Source organism: Gorilla gorilla, chromosome 8 (assembly GCF_029281585.2).
Source record: "Gorilla gorilla gorilla isolate KB3781 chromosome 8, NHGRI_mGorGor1-v2.1_pri, whole genome shotgun sequence".
Lineage (NCBI taxonomy): Eukaryota > Metazoa > Chordata > Mammalia > Primates > Hominidae > Gorilla > Gorilla gorilla.
The window spans coordinates 22289701-22304433 of record NC_073232.2 but is presented as its reverse complement, the minus strand read 5'-3'; positions in this window follow the sequence as shown (position 1 = coordinate 22304433).

Below are 14733 nucleotides of genomic sequence, written 5' to 3'. Positions count from 1 at the left end.
CGCTGGGAACTGGAGAAGGCAGATCACTGACAGGCTCTAAGGAAATTAGATTATGGGATGATTGGAAATAAAACGTAATTAAGGAATGCCTGTGTAAACAACATGTGGGGAGCCCTGCTTTGTTATGGAATAAACTCTAAATTGTTTCAAATTTAAAGTGAATATGAAAAACTAAACTTCAGTAGGAATATTGAAGAGCAATTTGTTATTTCCTGTGTGCCTTTGTGAGTGAAAACCAACTGGTTGCCATCAGGAAACATTCATTTCCCATCTGATCCATGTCCCTTTTGTCCATTAGTGCATGTAAGAAATATTCAAGCACCCACTCTTTTTTTTTTTTTTTTTTTAATTTTTTTTGAGACACGGTCTTGCTCTGTCACCCAGGCTGGAGTGCTGTGGTGTGATCTCAGCTCACAGCACACTCTGCCTCCCAGGTTCCAGTGATTCTCCCGCCTCAACCTCCCGAGTAGCTGGAACTAAAGATGCACGCCACCACACCCAGCTAATTTTTGTAGTTTTAGTAGAGACGAGGTTTCACCATGTTGGCCAGGCTGGTCTCAAACTCCTGGCCTCAAGTGATCCACCCACCTCGGCCTCCCAAAGTGCTGCGATTACAGGCGTGAGCCACCGCGCCCGGCTAAAGTATCCAAGCACCTACTCTGTGAAGTGGGACTAGATGTCAGGATGAGGTAGGGTGCCTCAAACTGTCCACGCGGACCTGTCCTGTGAAAGGTGGCAGTCACGGTTGGCTGGAAAATGAAGAGTCAGGGAAGGAATTCCACCAGATTTCATCAGACTGAGGGGAGGTGGGAGGGGATTTGTCCTGGGCTCATGTCCATTTCACCAGAGTCTAGTCTAAAAGGACTTTATAAGGTGCTCGAACAAATCACAAAACAAAACAAATTGCAAGGATCCTCTTCTGTGAATTTTGAGACTAATAGCTTGGGAAAACTGGAGGCCTTTGCTCCTTGTGTGTGCTTGGAGCCTCCCCCTCCCCCACTCTTTTTTCTATGGTTTTTTTTTGGGAGGGGGGAGTTGTTTGTTTGTTTGTTTTGTTTTGTTTTGTTTTTCAGACAGAGTCTTGCTCTGCACCCAGGCTGGAGTGCAGTGATGCGATCTCGGCTCACCGCAAGCTCCGCCTCCTGGGTTCACGCCATTCTCCTGCCTCAGCCTCCCGAGTAGCTGGGACTACAGGCGCCCGCCACCACGCCCGGCTAATTTTTTTTATTTTTGGTAGAGACGGGGTTTCACCATGTTAGCCAGGATGGTCTTGATCTCCTGACCTCATGATCCGCCCGCCTCGGCCTCCCAAAGTGCTGCGATTACAGGCGTGAGCCACTGCACCCGGCTTACTTTTTTTTTTTTTTTTTTTTTTTAAGCGATGGAGTCTTACTTTTTTGTGTAGGCTAGTCTCAAACTTTTGACTTACAGCAATCCTCCCACCTCTGCCTCTCAAAGTGCTGAGATTACAGCTGTGAGCCACTATGCCTGGTCTTGTTTTTTACTATCTAATAGAAAAGTGGTATATATGATTATTGTAATTTGCATTTATTTGATCATAATGAGATAGAGGAGTTTTCATATCGCTATGGGCGTTCTGTGGCCGACTTGCTGAATGCTGGTCTCTTAGGCCCAAGAGGATACCTTGTGGTAGAAAAGCCAGAGAACAGATTTCAACTAGCCGTATATAGCTGGAATGTCTGGAGAGATTTAGCTTATTTTTCCATCTCATTCATTTCAAGCCTGAAGCCGCCTGATGTCAAGTCTGAAGCCCATTGAAGGCCTTTGTTAGGTGTCCTGGAAGGGAGGGGAAGAAAAAGCCAAGGGTTTGTACCTTGGCTTTCAAAATATGTTCAAAATATGTAACAGAGGGACCATCAGTCAGATACCATGAGTACAGGAATGTGGCACTTCAGTTGATAACAGCATTGTCCTGAGCAAGGCAGGTCCCACAGGTGGCCCCTGCTCAGCATGTTTGGAAGAGGGTTGAGAAGGTTCCCACCCATGTCTGAGATTCCATCACTCACTATGAGTTTGAGGACCAAGCCTCTTTCTGGACATTCTCTTTTTTTTTTTCTTTTTTTTTTTTTGAGACGGATTCTCGCTCTGTTGCCCAGGCTGGAGTGCAGTGGTGTGATCTTGACTCACTGCAAGCTCCGCCTCCCGGGTTCAAGCGATTCTCTTGCCTCAGCCAACATTGTCTTTTAAGATGCAAGTACCTCCGGAATGACAGCACTGGATCCTAATATCTTCGTGAAGACATTTCTTCTTCATCCAGAGAAGAAATAAAGTAGCCTTTGGGAACAAGGGAAGGATGAAAAATGGGTGCAGAAAAGCAAAAGGGAAGAGGGTCACAGGAGCTGTAGGACAGGGCTGCAAAGTATCCTCAGCTGAAGTTGGCTTTCCCCAGAGCTGGCGCTGAGCTTGGGAGCATGGCTGCTGCATCTGCTGCCAACACACTGATAGACTCTTAGGCCGGGCGCGGTGGCTCACGCCTAAAATCCCAGCACTTTGGGAGGCCAAGGCGGGCGGATCACGAGGTCAGGAGATCGAGACCATCCTGGCTAACACGGTGAAACCCCGTCTCTACTAAAAATGCAAAAAATTAGCCAGGCATGGTGGCGGCCGCCTGTAGTCCCAGCTAGCTACTCGGGAGGCTGAGGCAGGAGAATGGCGTGAACCCGGGAGGCGGAGGTTGCGGTGAGCCGAGATCGCATCACTGCACTCCAGCCTGGGCGACAGAGCGAGAGTTCGTCTCAAAAAAAAAAAAAAAAAAAAAGAAAGAAGGGCTCTCATGGCTGGTAAGTAGCCTTCGTCTTGAGCTCCTCAGTCCCTGAAGTGCTGTCCCTCCTTCCTACCTGCTCCAGCCCCTCTCCTGAGATTCCTCCCCTCCCTCCCCAAGTCCAGTAACCCAACTGGTAATGCCAGGCTGCCCAGGAGCCTCCAGGACCTGTCCTGGCGTTGTAGACACTTGCTCTAAGCCTCACTGGCCGTTCTACATTTTATTTTGTTTTGTTTTATTTTATTTTGAGACGGAGTCTTGCTCTGTCACCCAGGCTGGAGAGCAATGGTGCAATCTCGGCTCACTGCAACCTCCGCCTCCCGGGTTCAAGCAATTCTCCTGCCTCAGCCTCCCGAGTAGCTGGGATTACTGGTGCGTGCCACCACACCTGGCTAATTTTTGTATTTTTAGTAGAGACGGGGTTTTACCATGTTGGCCAGGCTGGTCTTGAACTCCTGACATCAAGTGATCCACCGGCCTTGGCCTCCCAAAGTGCTGGGATTACAGGCGTGAGCCACCACGCCCAACCCATTCTAAATTTTAATATCACTGCTTCCAAGAGTGGTCTCATTGATCATAAAACAAATCAAAAGAGATTCTGCTACGTATTCAAACAGTTGTTGGCAAATGACTGCGTCAGTCATCTAAACCATCTTTTAATCCCAGATAATTCCCCTCCCCTTCTCTGCCACTCTGGGACAGGAATTGATGATCGGATATTTCTTTTCTCTCCCTGCCCTTTATTTTTTTTAGAAACAGGCTCTCACCCTGTCACCCAGGCTGGTGTGATCATAGCTCACTGCAGCCTTGACCTCTTTGGCTCAAGCTATCCTCCCACCTCAGCCTCCTGAGTAGCTGGGACCACAGATGCACACCACCATGCTCAGCTAATTTTGTTTATTTATTTATTTTTTTGTAGAGACAGGGTCTCCCTATGTTGCCCTGGCTGGTCTCAAACTTCTGGGCTCAAGCAATCCTCCTGCCTCAGCCTCCCAGAGTGCTGGGATTACAGGCATGAGCTACCCACACGGTTTTTGCTTTTTTATTGTTTTATTTTATTTTTATTATTTCCTTACTTTCTGGCACTACAAGGTGCTCCAGGATTATTTTGTATCTTCCTGCCCTTTGTCCTATAATGAGCCATTTCTCCAAGGAGCCCTGGTTCTACCTATTGGGAACTGTTGGAAACCAAGATCTGGGCTTGAGATGCACCCTCAATGTGCATTGTTACCAAGCTCTTACAGTGATTCTTAAAGCACTCCAAAACTGGCGATCCCCTGGCCCAGCATCTCCGGAAAGTCACAGTCATTCAGAGACAATAGTGCCCTAGCCTGGGGAGGTTTATATTTGCTCCGAGAGATTCCAGAGTCTTGCTTGGGCCTCTGAAAATTTCAGACTTACCTTCATTCTTCTTCAGGCTTGGCATTTCTGGGAACTTGGTGTTTGTTGGGGAGGAGAAGAAACAAGACTTTTTGCATTGATTTAATTTTGATTTGAAGCACATGAAATTTACTACTCGTTTAGAAGCTAAAATAAAATTTTAAAATAAAATAACGGACAGGAAGAAATTGGGAGTGATTTGGGGGCTGGATACCCAGCAGGACAGGCCACACTGTCTCCCAGCCTGTTTGGGTATTTCTGCCTTCAGTCAGAAGATGTAACCTTTTTCCTGTCAAGAGCCAGATAGTAAATATTTTCAGCTTTGCAGCTGGGCCGTCTCTGAGGCAGCTGCTCAACTGTGCCGCTGGGGCAGGAAGGCGGCCAGAGACAACATGTAATCCAACATACGTGGCTGGGACCCAATAAAGCTCTATTTACAAAAACAGGCATCCTGCCAGATGTGGCTCGGAGGCGCTAGTTTGCCCACTCCGCTCTAGATGAATGCACAAATTCAGTAAAGCCAACACGTGCCTTGTCCCTTGGCAAGAGGCACCCTGCACCACTGAAGCGATGCTTTGGGGGCCTCACACCTCGCAGCTTCTGAGAGACGGGCAGGAAGTTTCTGCTATCCTCCCTTCCTTGGTGCAGAGAAGAGCTTGCTTACCTGTGATATGCAGCTGTTTGTTTTGTTTTCTTGATGTGGCCAGTGTTTAATCTGGATTAAGTTTAGGGCAACATGTTAAGCCCACCCCACCACCCCACCAGATCTCTCTAGTGTAACTTGCAACCCACGAAGGACCTACTTTGGGGTGTGGTGGGAGATGCTGATATTTTCATGGATTCCATTTAAATGTACCTATCAGTAGCAGTCAGAATCTCGGTTGCGAGCAACAGAAACTGCCCTTGGCCGTGAGAAACAGAAAACAGATGGTGTCAGCAGGCTCTCTGGGGCTCGGGGACGTGCTATGAGTGGCGCTGGGGGGCAGAGCACAGCACAAAGGGGCAGGCTAGGCCATTGGCTTTGGGGATGAGATGACCTCTACCCCCACCCCTGTCCCTGGCCCTTCTGATTTGGAGTCAAAGCACCGGGGACAGGCTCTTTCAGGCAGTGAGAGCCACATGCTGCCTCCTGGTGGCCGCAGAGGTGGGGAGAGGGAATATGGGTGAGAATATGCCACCACCTCCCCCCAAATCACACATCAGAGGAAACGAGATTGCCCCAAAGCAAGATCAGGTTACAAAAAGGAAGAAGATAGCCCCAAACGCTGTGTCCACTGCAACACAGGTGCACCGAGCATTGACCCACACACCTGAATTTCATAGTTTAGCTGCATGGAGAGGGTAAAATCAATTCTGAGAAGAAAGAAGGGAAGGGCTGTGATGAAGGTCACTGCACCAGGAGAAGGGAGTCTTCCCTGAGCAAACGTCCACTTCCCCAGTCCTGGCCTGTCGCCCTGTCTCGGCTCCTACATGACACAGACTCATCACCTGGTGTTAGGTCAAACTCTGGGACCCACTTGGCGGTGACCCATCATTGATATTAATTTAGTGAGTCACAACGTCAGTTTTGAAAAAAAGAACAAAATAGAATAAAATGAAAAAAATGCAAAAGATGAGAGAGATTTGCACATTGTAAGAGAAAGTGATGCTTCGGTTTCCAATGTGCATGCTCATTTGGGATCATAATGCAAAATAAATTTGTTACTGTTGAGTGTAGTCAAAAAGTATGAAGTCCACTAGTCTAGTTCATGACTCACACTGTAGGAGTTGGCTCAGGCTGTCATAAAAAATACCGCAGACTGAGTGGCTTTAACAACAGACATTTATTTTCTCAACTTTCTGGAGGCTGGAAGTCCAAGATCAAGGTGTTGGCACAGTGGGTTCCTTCTGAGGCCTCTCTCCTGGGTTTATAGATGGCTGTCTCCTGTCTGTGTCTTCACATCATCTTCCCTCTGTGTCTGGGTCCAAATTTCCTTTCTTATAGGACATCAGTCACATTGGATTAGGGCCTATCCCAGTGATATGGTTTGGATCTGTGTCCCCACCAAATCTCTTGTTGAATTGTAATCCCCAGTGTCGGAGATGGGCCTGGAGCAAGGCAATTGGATCATGGAGGCCGAGTTCACGAGTGGTTTAGCACCATCCCCTTGGTGCTGTTCTCGTGACAGTGAGTGAGTTCTCCTGAGATCTGGTTGTTTAAAAGTGGGTTGCACCTCACTCTCCCTCTTGTTCCTGCTTTTGCCATGTGAACTTTATTTATTTATTTTTTTTGAGACGGAGTCTCGTTCTCTCACCAGGCTGGAGTGTAGTGGTATGACTTCAGCTCACTGAAACTTCTGACTCCCTGGTTCAAGCAATTCTTCTGCCTCACCCTCCCGAGTAGGTGGGATTACAGGCACGTGCCACCACGCCTGGCTAATTTTTGTATTTTTAGTAGAGATGGGATTTCACCATGTTGGCCAGGATGGTCTCGGTCTCCTAACCTCGTGATCTGCCTGCCTTGGCCTCCCAAAGTGCTGGGATTCCAGGCGTGAGCCACCACGCCCGGCCTTTTCTTTAAATTTTTAAATTTCAACTTTTATTTTAGATTCACAGTGTACATATGCAGTTTTGATATATTTCCATGATGCTGATGTTTGGGGTGCAATGGATCCTGAAACAGGAATTGAAAGAAAATAAAGAATGTGTAAGCAAAAACTCAGCTGTATGTAAGAAAACCCAATTCCCCCTGAAGAAGAGAAACAGCTGGAGTCCTTTCAAATTAACTGCTTGTTTTTCTGTGGCTGGTGAGCCTTATCTCTCCTCCCTTCCCAGGCATTGTGAAGACTCTGCTTCTCTAGCAGTGCAGCTGCAAGGTCACTAGGCAGATAATCTCAAGTCATAAAACATGTTCCTTAAAAAGTAAGAAACGATGTAAATCATGTCTCAATTGAATAACTGTCCTTGTTTCTCGCTTCTGTAATATGCTTCCCCCTGCACAGATCTCCCCCCAGCCCCACAAAATGCTTAAAAGGTAACTTGACTCTTTGTTTGGGGCTCAGTCCTTTGGATGTTAATCCGACTGGGTCGGTGCACCTAAATAATTAAATAATTCCTCCTCAACACCTCAGTCTCTGATTCCTTAATTATGCCGCTGCAATCCCATCGCCCACGTACTGAGCATAGTACCCAGGAGGTAGTTTTTGAGCCCTTGCTTCCCTTCCTCCCTCTCCACCTCTAGGAGTCCTCAGTGTCTGGTGTTCACATCTTTATGCCCATGTGTGCCCAATACTTAGCTCCTATTTATAAGTGAAAACATGTGGGGGGTGTTTGTTTTTCTGTTCTTGGGTTAATTCCTTTAGGATAATGGCCTCCAGCTGCATCCAAGTTGCTGCAAAGAACATGATTTAGTTCTTTTTTTTGTGGCTGTATAGTATTCCATGGTGTATATATACCACAGTTTCTTTATCCAATCCACTGCTGATGAACTCCTGGATTGGTTCTACATCTTTGCTCTTGTCAGTAGTGCTGCAATGACACTTTGGAACTTTTGAGCAGCCGATGAAGGTTTGGGATTTTCAGACTTACTTCTTCTATGGTTGGTAATGTCTATCCAAGCATGATTACAGTTTTATTAATATGCCTTCATTGTTCCAACATTCTAATCCCTTTTTCTCGGTAAAGTTGCTATTCCTTGATACAATCTATACCTCTCATAAGAGAGAGCCAGCCTTTGTCATGGGCTTGAGACAACTTGAAACATCACGGCAAGGGTAATCCCTCCTGCCAGCCCCTCTCATCCCCAACTCTATCTAAACAATTATGGCAAGGATGGAGTTTGGAGATCTCTCTAGTGGAAAAAGGGGGTTCAGGGAATTGCAGGCCGACAGAACAGAAATTAAAAAGCCCAGTTTTTGTCCCCCTGAGTCACTGATTTTTGTGCTTCACCTCCAGAACAAAAGGCCTCAAAGTACACAGGCTTTCTAAGGAAAAATGTAGTTAGCTGTGTCTTCAGCTCCCAGGGTACATCTTATTATGCTTTATGGAGCTGAACATCCCTCCCTGTATTACCTAATCAGACAGGCTGAACAATACAGTGGAGCAATGCTGAGTTTGAGGTCAGACAAACCTGCGCTTAATTTCTGACTCTCGTACTAACCAGCTGTGTGCTCTTGGGTAAATTACTTGACTTCTCTGGGTCTCAGAGTGCTCATTTGAAAAATGGAAGTAACAAGGCTTAGCTGGGCACAGTGGCTTACGCCTGTAATCCTAGCACTTTGGGAGGCTGAGGTGGGCAGATTAGTTGAGGCCAGGAGTTCAAGACCAGCCTGGCCAACATGGTGATACCCTGTCTCTACTAAAAATACAAAAAATTAGCCGGTCGTGGTGGCGCGCATCTGTAATCCCAGCTACTTGGGAGGCTGAGGCACGAGAATTGCCGGAACCCAGGAGGTAGGGGTTGCAGTGAGCCATGATCGCAACAAAACAAAGAAAACAAGGTTTATCTTCAATCAAAAGTGAAAACATCTACCTTGTTGGCAGAACATCGAAGAGATCATATCGTAGAGCAAGCATTCCGTAAGTGCTGTAAAGTGTTGTAATGCTTGTTAATCTTTACAAATGTGAGGCAGGGTAAGTATGTTTTGCTCCATTTTTGGTTATACATTCTTTTTTTTTTTTTTTTTGAGGCCGAGTCTCACTCTATCGGTCAGGCTAAAGTGCAGTGGAGTGATCTCAGCTTACTGCAACCTGCACCTCCTGGGTTCAAGCAATTCTCCTGCCTCAGACTCCCTAGTAGCTGGGATTACAGGCACCCATCACTATGTCTAGCTAATTTTTTGTATTTTTAGTTGAGACAGAGTTTCACCATGTTGGCCAGGTTGGTTTTGAACTCCTGACCTCAAGTGATCCACCTGCCTTGGCCTCCCAAAGTGCTGGGATTACAGGCATGAGCCACCGCGCCTGGCCTGGTTACCTATTCTTTGAAGAATAATTTGGTTGCTTTGAGTAAGAGATGAAGTTCGTAGATCCAGGAGTTCTAATTTCTGGAGCAGGTGTTTCTATCATACCACAGGCAGATCACTTGCTGATGCTTTTTGCTTATAATTGCAAAGAAATTCACAAGCTGTGGTTTATCTTCCTTGGTAGAACTTCAGCAGACATGTGACAGGAAATGTCTATCTTAGCCTCAGTTCCTTAAAAAGCAGAGCAGGTAGCTCATGCCTGTAATCCCAGCACTTTGGGAGTCTGAGGCAGGAGGATTGCCTGAGGTCAGGAGTTCGAGACCAGGCTGGCAAACATGGTGAAATCCCCCGTCTCTACTAAAAATACAAAAATTAGCTGGGCGTAGTGGCACGTGCCTATAATCCCAGCAACTCAGGAGGCTGAGGTAGGAGAATCGCTTGAACCTGGGAGATGGAGGTTGCAGTGAGCCGAAACAGCGCCACTGCACTCCAGCCTGGGTGACAGGGTGAGACTCTGTCTCAAAAAAAAAAAAAAAAAGGAAATTTTGATCCATGCTAAAACATGAAGATCCTTGAGGACATTATGCTAAGTGAAATAAGCCAGATGCAAAAGGATAATTACGGTCTGATTCCACTTACGTGGAACGGACATCCCTAGAGTAGTCAAATTCATAGAGACAGAAGGTAGGATGGTGGTTCTCAGGGGCAGGACGGAGAAAGAATGGGGAGTTGTTGTTTAATGGGGAAAGAGGTTCAGATTTGCAGGGTGGAAAGTGTTCTGGAGATGGATGGTGGCGATGATCGCGCAACAGTTTGAATGTGCTTGATGCCACTGAACTGTACGCCTAAAAGTGGCTAAGATGCCAAATTTTGTTATGTGTATTTAAGCACAGTTTTTTTTTTTAAAGAACATAAGATTTTTAAAAGGATGACGGGAACTCTAGGCCCAAGGAAAAAAGGTCTCTGGTTTTCCTGTTAGTCCTAAAATTCACAGAAGGGGAATCTTTCCTGTTTGTTTTGTTTGTGCCTTGTGTGAGCACCTCATAAAGTCTTTTTTTGAGACGGAGTCTCACTCTGTCACCCAGGCTGGAGTGCAACGGCACGATCTCGTCTCACCACAACCTCCGCCTCCCGGGTTCACACCATTCTCCTGCCTCAGCCTCCCGAGTAGCTGGGACTACAGGCACCCACCTCTACGCCCCGCTAATTTTTTGTATTTTTAGTAGAGACGGGGTTTCACCGTGTTAGCCAGGATGGTCTCAATCTCTTGAACTCATGATCCACCCGCCTCAGCCTCCCAAAGTGCTGGAATTACAGGCGTGAGCCTCTGCAACCGGCCACACTCTTCATTTCTTGCTTCTTCCTGGACACAGTTCAACATTGATCCTGGGGGATTTTGTGACTTGACCCTGGGGGTATGGTCACTGGAGCTGCAGCTAACCCCCCAGGAAACACAGCTTTCTCTCCACCACATGATTTGCAGAATCTCTTCCTGGTCTGAAACCTGCATTTCCTGGTCTGCAGTCTTTTCCTAGACCAATGACAGAGCCAATTAAAAAAAAAAAAAAAGGACCAAACCCCACACTCAGTCCCCAGCTCTCCTTGGAGAGTCCCTCGAATGCTCCCCGCAGCCAGGCCTCAGGAGAAACCCCGGCTGCTCTATGTACCTTCCTATACAAGTCACTGAACATCTCTAGACCTTAGCTTCTTCATTTATAAAATAGGGCTGCATGGAGTGCTTTTGCAAAGTAAATAAGAGTACTGGGTATTTTTCTCTTTTGTTCTTATCATTTGTGGAGAAACCCATTCAGACTTCACTTGGTAAAAAAGATCTTAAAATTGGGTCTAGAGCTGGCCACAGTGGCTAACACCTGGAATCCCAGAACTTTGGGAGGCTGAGGCAGGAGGATCACTTGGCCTCAGGAGTTCAAAACCAGCCTGGAGAACATAGTGAGACCCATCTCTACAAAAGACAATACAACTGTCTGGACATAGTGGTATGCACCTGTGGTCCCAGCTACACAGGAGGCTGAAGCAGGAAGATCACTTGAGCCCAGGAGGTTGAGACTGCAGTGAGGATGATCGCACCAGTGCACTCCAGCCTGGGCTGGAGACCCTGTCTCAAAAAATAAGGATCTATTTATCAATGAATATGACAAAACTCACCCCCAAATCAGTCACGACTATGCCTCGGATGTTGCTGGAAACTGGCAGGAGGGGGAGAGCTCCAGATCACCCATAATCTTGTGTTGATTCCTCATTACCCCGATGGGCTCCTGTGTCTTCCTCCAAAACAAGAAAAAGACAAAATCACACATGTTATCTTCCATCATCCTGTGGCCTGGAGGATCTCAGGTGATTCCTATACACTGCCTATTTTACAAGAGTGAATGTATAAAACAAATGTTTTTTAAAAACACCTGGGCTGAGCACAGCGGTTGGGAGGCTGAGGTGGGAAGATCTGCTTGAGGCTAGGAGTTCGAGACCAGCCTGGGTAATATGGTGAGACACTGTCTCTACAAAAAATTTAAAAATTAGCCGGGTGTGGTGGCATGCATTTGTAGCCCCAGCTACTTGAGAGGCTGAGGCAGGAGGATTGCTTGAGCCCAGGAGGTTGAGGCTGCAGTGAGTCGTGACTGCACCACAGCACTCTAGCCTGGATGACAAAGTGAGACCCTGTCTCTAACAAACAAACAAAAAAACCCTGGGTTTCATACATAATAGGTGATGATCTGCTTATTATTAGGACAGTCTGCCTCATTCCATTCTGGTTACTAAAAAGAGGTGTGGAAAACATGGGCAGGTTGAGTAGGAATGAAAATAATTAAAGGGTTAGAAGCTAGGGCTTCAAAAATGACAAATATGGCTTTAGGAAAAGATCTTAAGCGGACCAAAATTTCGAGTGATCAGAAAAGTTTACATGTGTTCCTTCTGCACTTCTGATCCAGTCCTCAGAATTTCACTCCCAACAGTCTCACAGATGCCCCCAGTCACTGGAACAAACCCCCTTTCATACCTCCTTGCTCAGGAGACTTGCCTCACACAAGCCCACATTCACCCACTGGGTAGCTCTTGTACCATCACACAGACACCCTTTCATGCATTCCCTCAACAGAGAGACCCAGACGCCGGCCAACACATGTGTGCACACACTCACACCACACACCTCGCACCGGCACTCCAGCCCTTGTCCCCTCAGAGTTGTCTGGCCACCCTTCCCACTTCTCCCAGCTTTCAACCAACATCTCCACATCAATACCCTTTAGTAAATATTTACTGAGTGACCATGATGTTCCGGGCACTATCACAACCCCTGGGAGAAACAGAACTGAATAAGACATAGTCTTTGCTCCCAAGGAGCTCAGAGTCTACTGGAGAAGCGGGCAGCGGAGGGAGAGCAATCTCCTACAAATCTATGTGCATGGAGTAAGGCTGAATCTAGAAGTGGGGTCATGTACGAGGAAAAGTGAGGGCAAAAGGGAGAGAATGGGGTGGGGCACACAAGGAAGAGAAGGTCACTTCTACCAGGAGAGGTGAAAGGAGAGAGGCATTGAGGAGAAGAGGGTGCTCAGTCATAATCTGGAAGAATTAGAAAGTCTTTGTCCAATAGGCAAGGGAGTAGAGGGCTGCTCACCAGAGAGAGAATGTCAAGAAAGGGTAAATCCACACAGCATGGCAAGAGTGTGTTAGTTCAGAGCACAGAGGGTGAGACAGCGGAAGAGACAACTGGAGAGGTCAACAGGGATGGATGATGAACATCCTTTTACACCACACATAGTAATTTGGAGTTTATTCAATGTTCAATGGTAGGCCGGGTGCAGTGGCTCACACCTGTAATCCCAGCACTTTGGGAGGTCAAGGCGGGTGGATCACCTGAGGTCAGGAGTTTGAGAACAGCCTGGCCAACGTGGTGAAACCCTGTCTCTACTAAAAATAAAAAAAATAGCCAGGCATGGTGGTGCACACCTGTAATCCCAGCTACTGGGGAGGCCAAGGCAGGATAATTGCTCGAACCCAGAAGGTGGAGGTTGCAGTGTGCTGAGATCACACCACTGCACTTCAGCCTGGGCAACAGAACAAGACTCCTTTTCAAAAAAAAGAAAAAAACATGTTCAATGGTAAATAACTCAGGATGTTTTTGGTGGTGAGTGACAGAAAAAGTCAACTCTACAGGCTTAACCCATAAAGAAAATGCATTACCTCATAAAACTGGAAGCCCAGAGTAGGGCACATTCTGTCCTCATCAGATCAATCATTCTTCTCATGATCACAAAATGACTGCAGTGGCCCCAGGCATTGCGTCTCTACACACCGTCCAGAGGCAAAATAGAATTCTATCCTTTCTTTGTGTCTCCTTTTAAGGACTAGGGATCCTTTTCTTGTGCTCTTTTTAAAAGTTAAGAATCCTTTTCCAGAATCTTCTGCACTACTGTAGTCTTCCTCCCTGCCTCAAGTTTGTAAACCCCTTCCTAGGTCAATGATTAGCAAGGGATTGCCTTGACTGGCTTAACCAATCAAGATCAATGAGGAGATGGGTCCAGGTGTCTCTGAAGCACGTGGATGGTGGAGAACTGGACAGAATCTCAGCTCTGTTGTCAAAGAAGGGGGTGGTAGGGTGCTGTGCATCATTGGGGGATTGTAGGTGGTATTGTCATATGATCAAATTTGCATTGTGGAAAGATGGTTTTGGCCAGGCGTGGTGCCTCTCGCCTGTAATCCCAGCACTTTGGGAGGCTGAAGCAGGTGGATCATGAGGTCAGGAGTTTGAGACCAGCCTGACCAACATGGTGAAACCCCATCTCTACTAAAAATACAAAAAAAAAATAGCCGGGCGTGATGGCACATGCTAATCCCAGCTACTCAGGAGGCTGAGGCAGGAGAATCGCTTGAACCTGGGAGGCAGAGGTTGCAGTGAACCGAGATCACACCATTGCCACTCCAGCCTGGGTGACAGATTGAGACTCCATTTTTTTTTTTTTTTTTTTTTGAGATGGAGTTTTAACTCTTGTTGCCCAGGCTGGAGTGCAATGGCGCGACCTTGGCTCATAGCAATCTCTGCCTCCCAGGTTCATACGATTCTCCTGCCTCATCCTCCCAAGTAGCTGGGATTACAAGCATGTACCGCTACGCCCGGCTAATTTTGTATTTTTAGTAGAGACAGGGTTTCACCATGTTGGTCAGGCTGGTCTCGAACTCCTGACCTCAGGTGATCTACCCACTTCTGCCGCCCAAAGTGCTGGGATTACAGGCGTGAGCCACAGTGCCTGGCTGTATTGTGGAAAGATGAATATGACAATAGCTTGTAGAATGATGACAGAGAAGAATGAGACGCAACACAGGAAAACTGCTGTAGCAGGGGTGGAGATGAATGATAGCCTCAATCAGTCACATGCATTCAGGGAAGCAGCGAGAAAAGTGATCTTTTAAAAAAAAATTGAGATAAGGTCTTGCTCTGACACCCAGGCTGGAGTGCAGTGGCTCAATCACAGCTCACCACAGCCTCAACCTCCTGGGCTCAAGTGATCCTCCCACATCAGCCTCCTGAGTAGCTAGGACCACAGGCATGCATCACCATGCCTCGTTAATTGTTTTTTATTTTTTGTAGAGATGAGTTTTTGCCATGTTGCC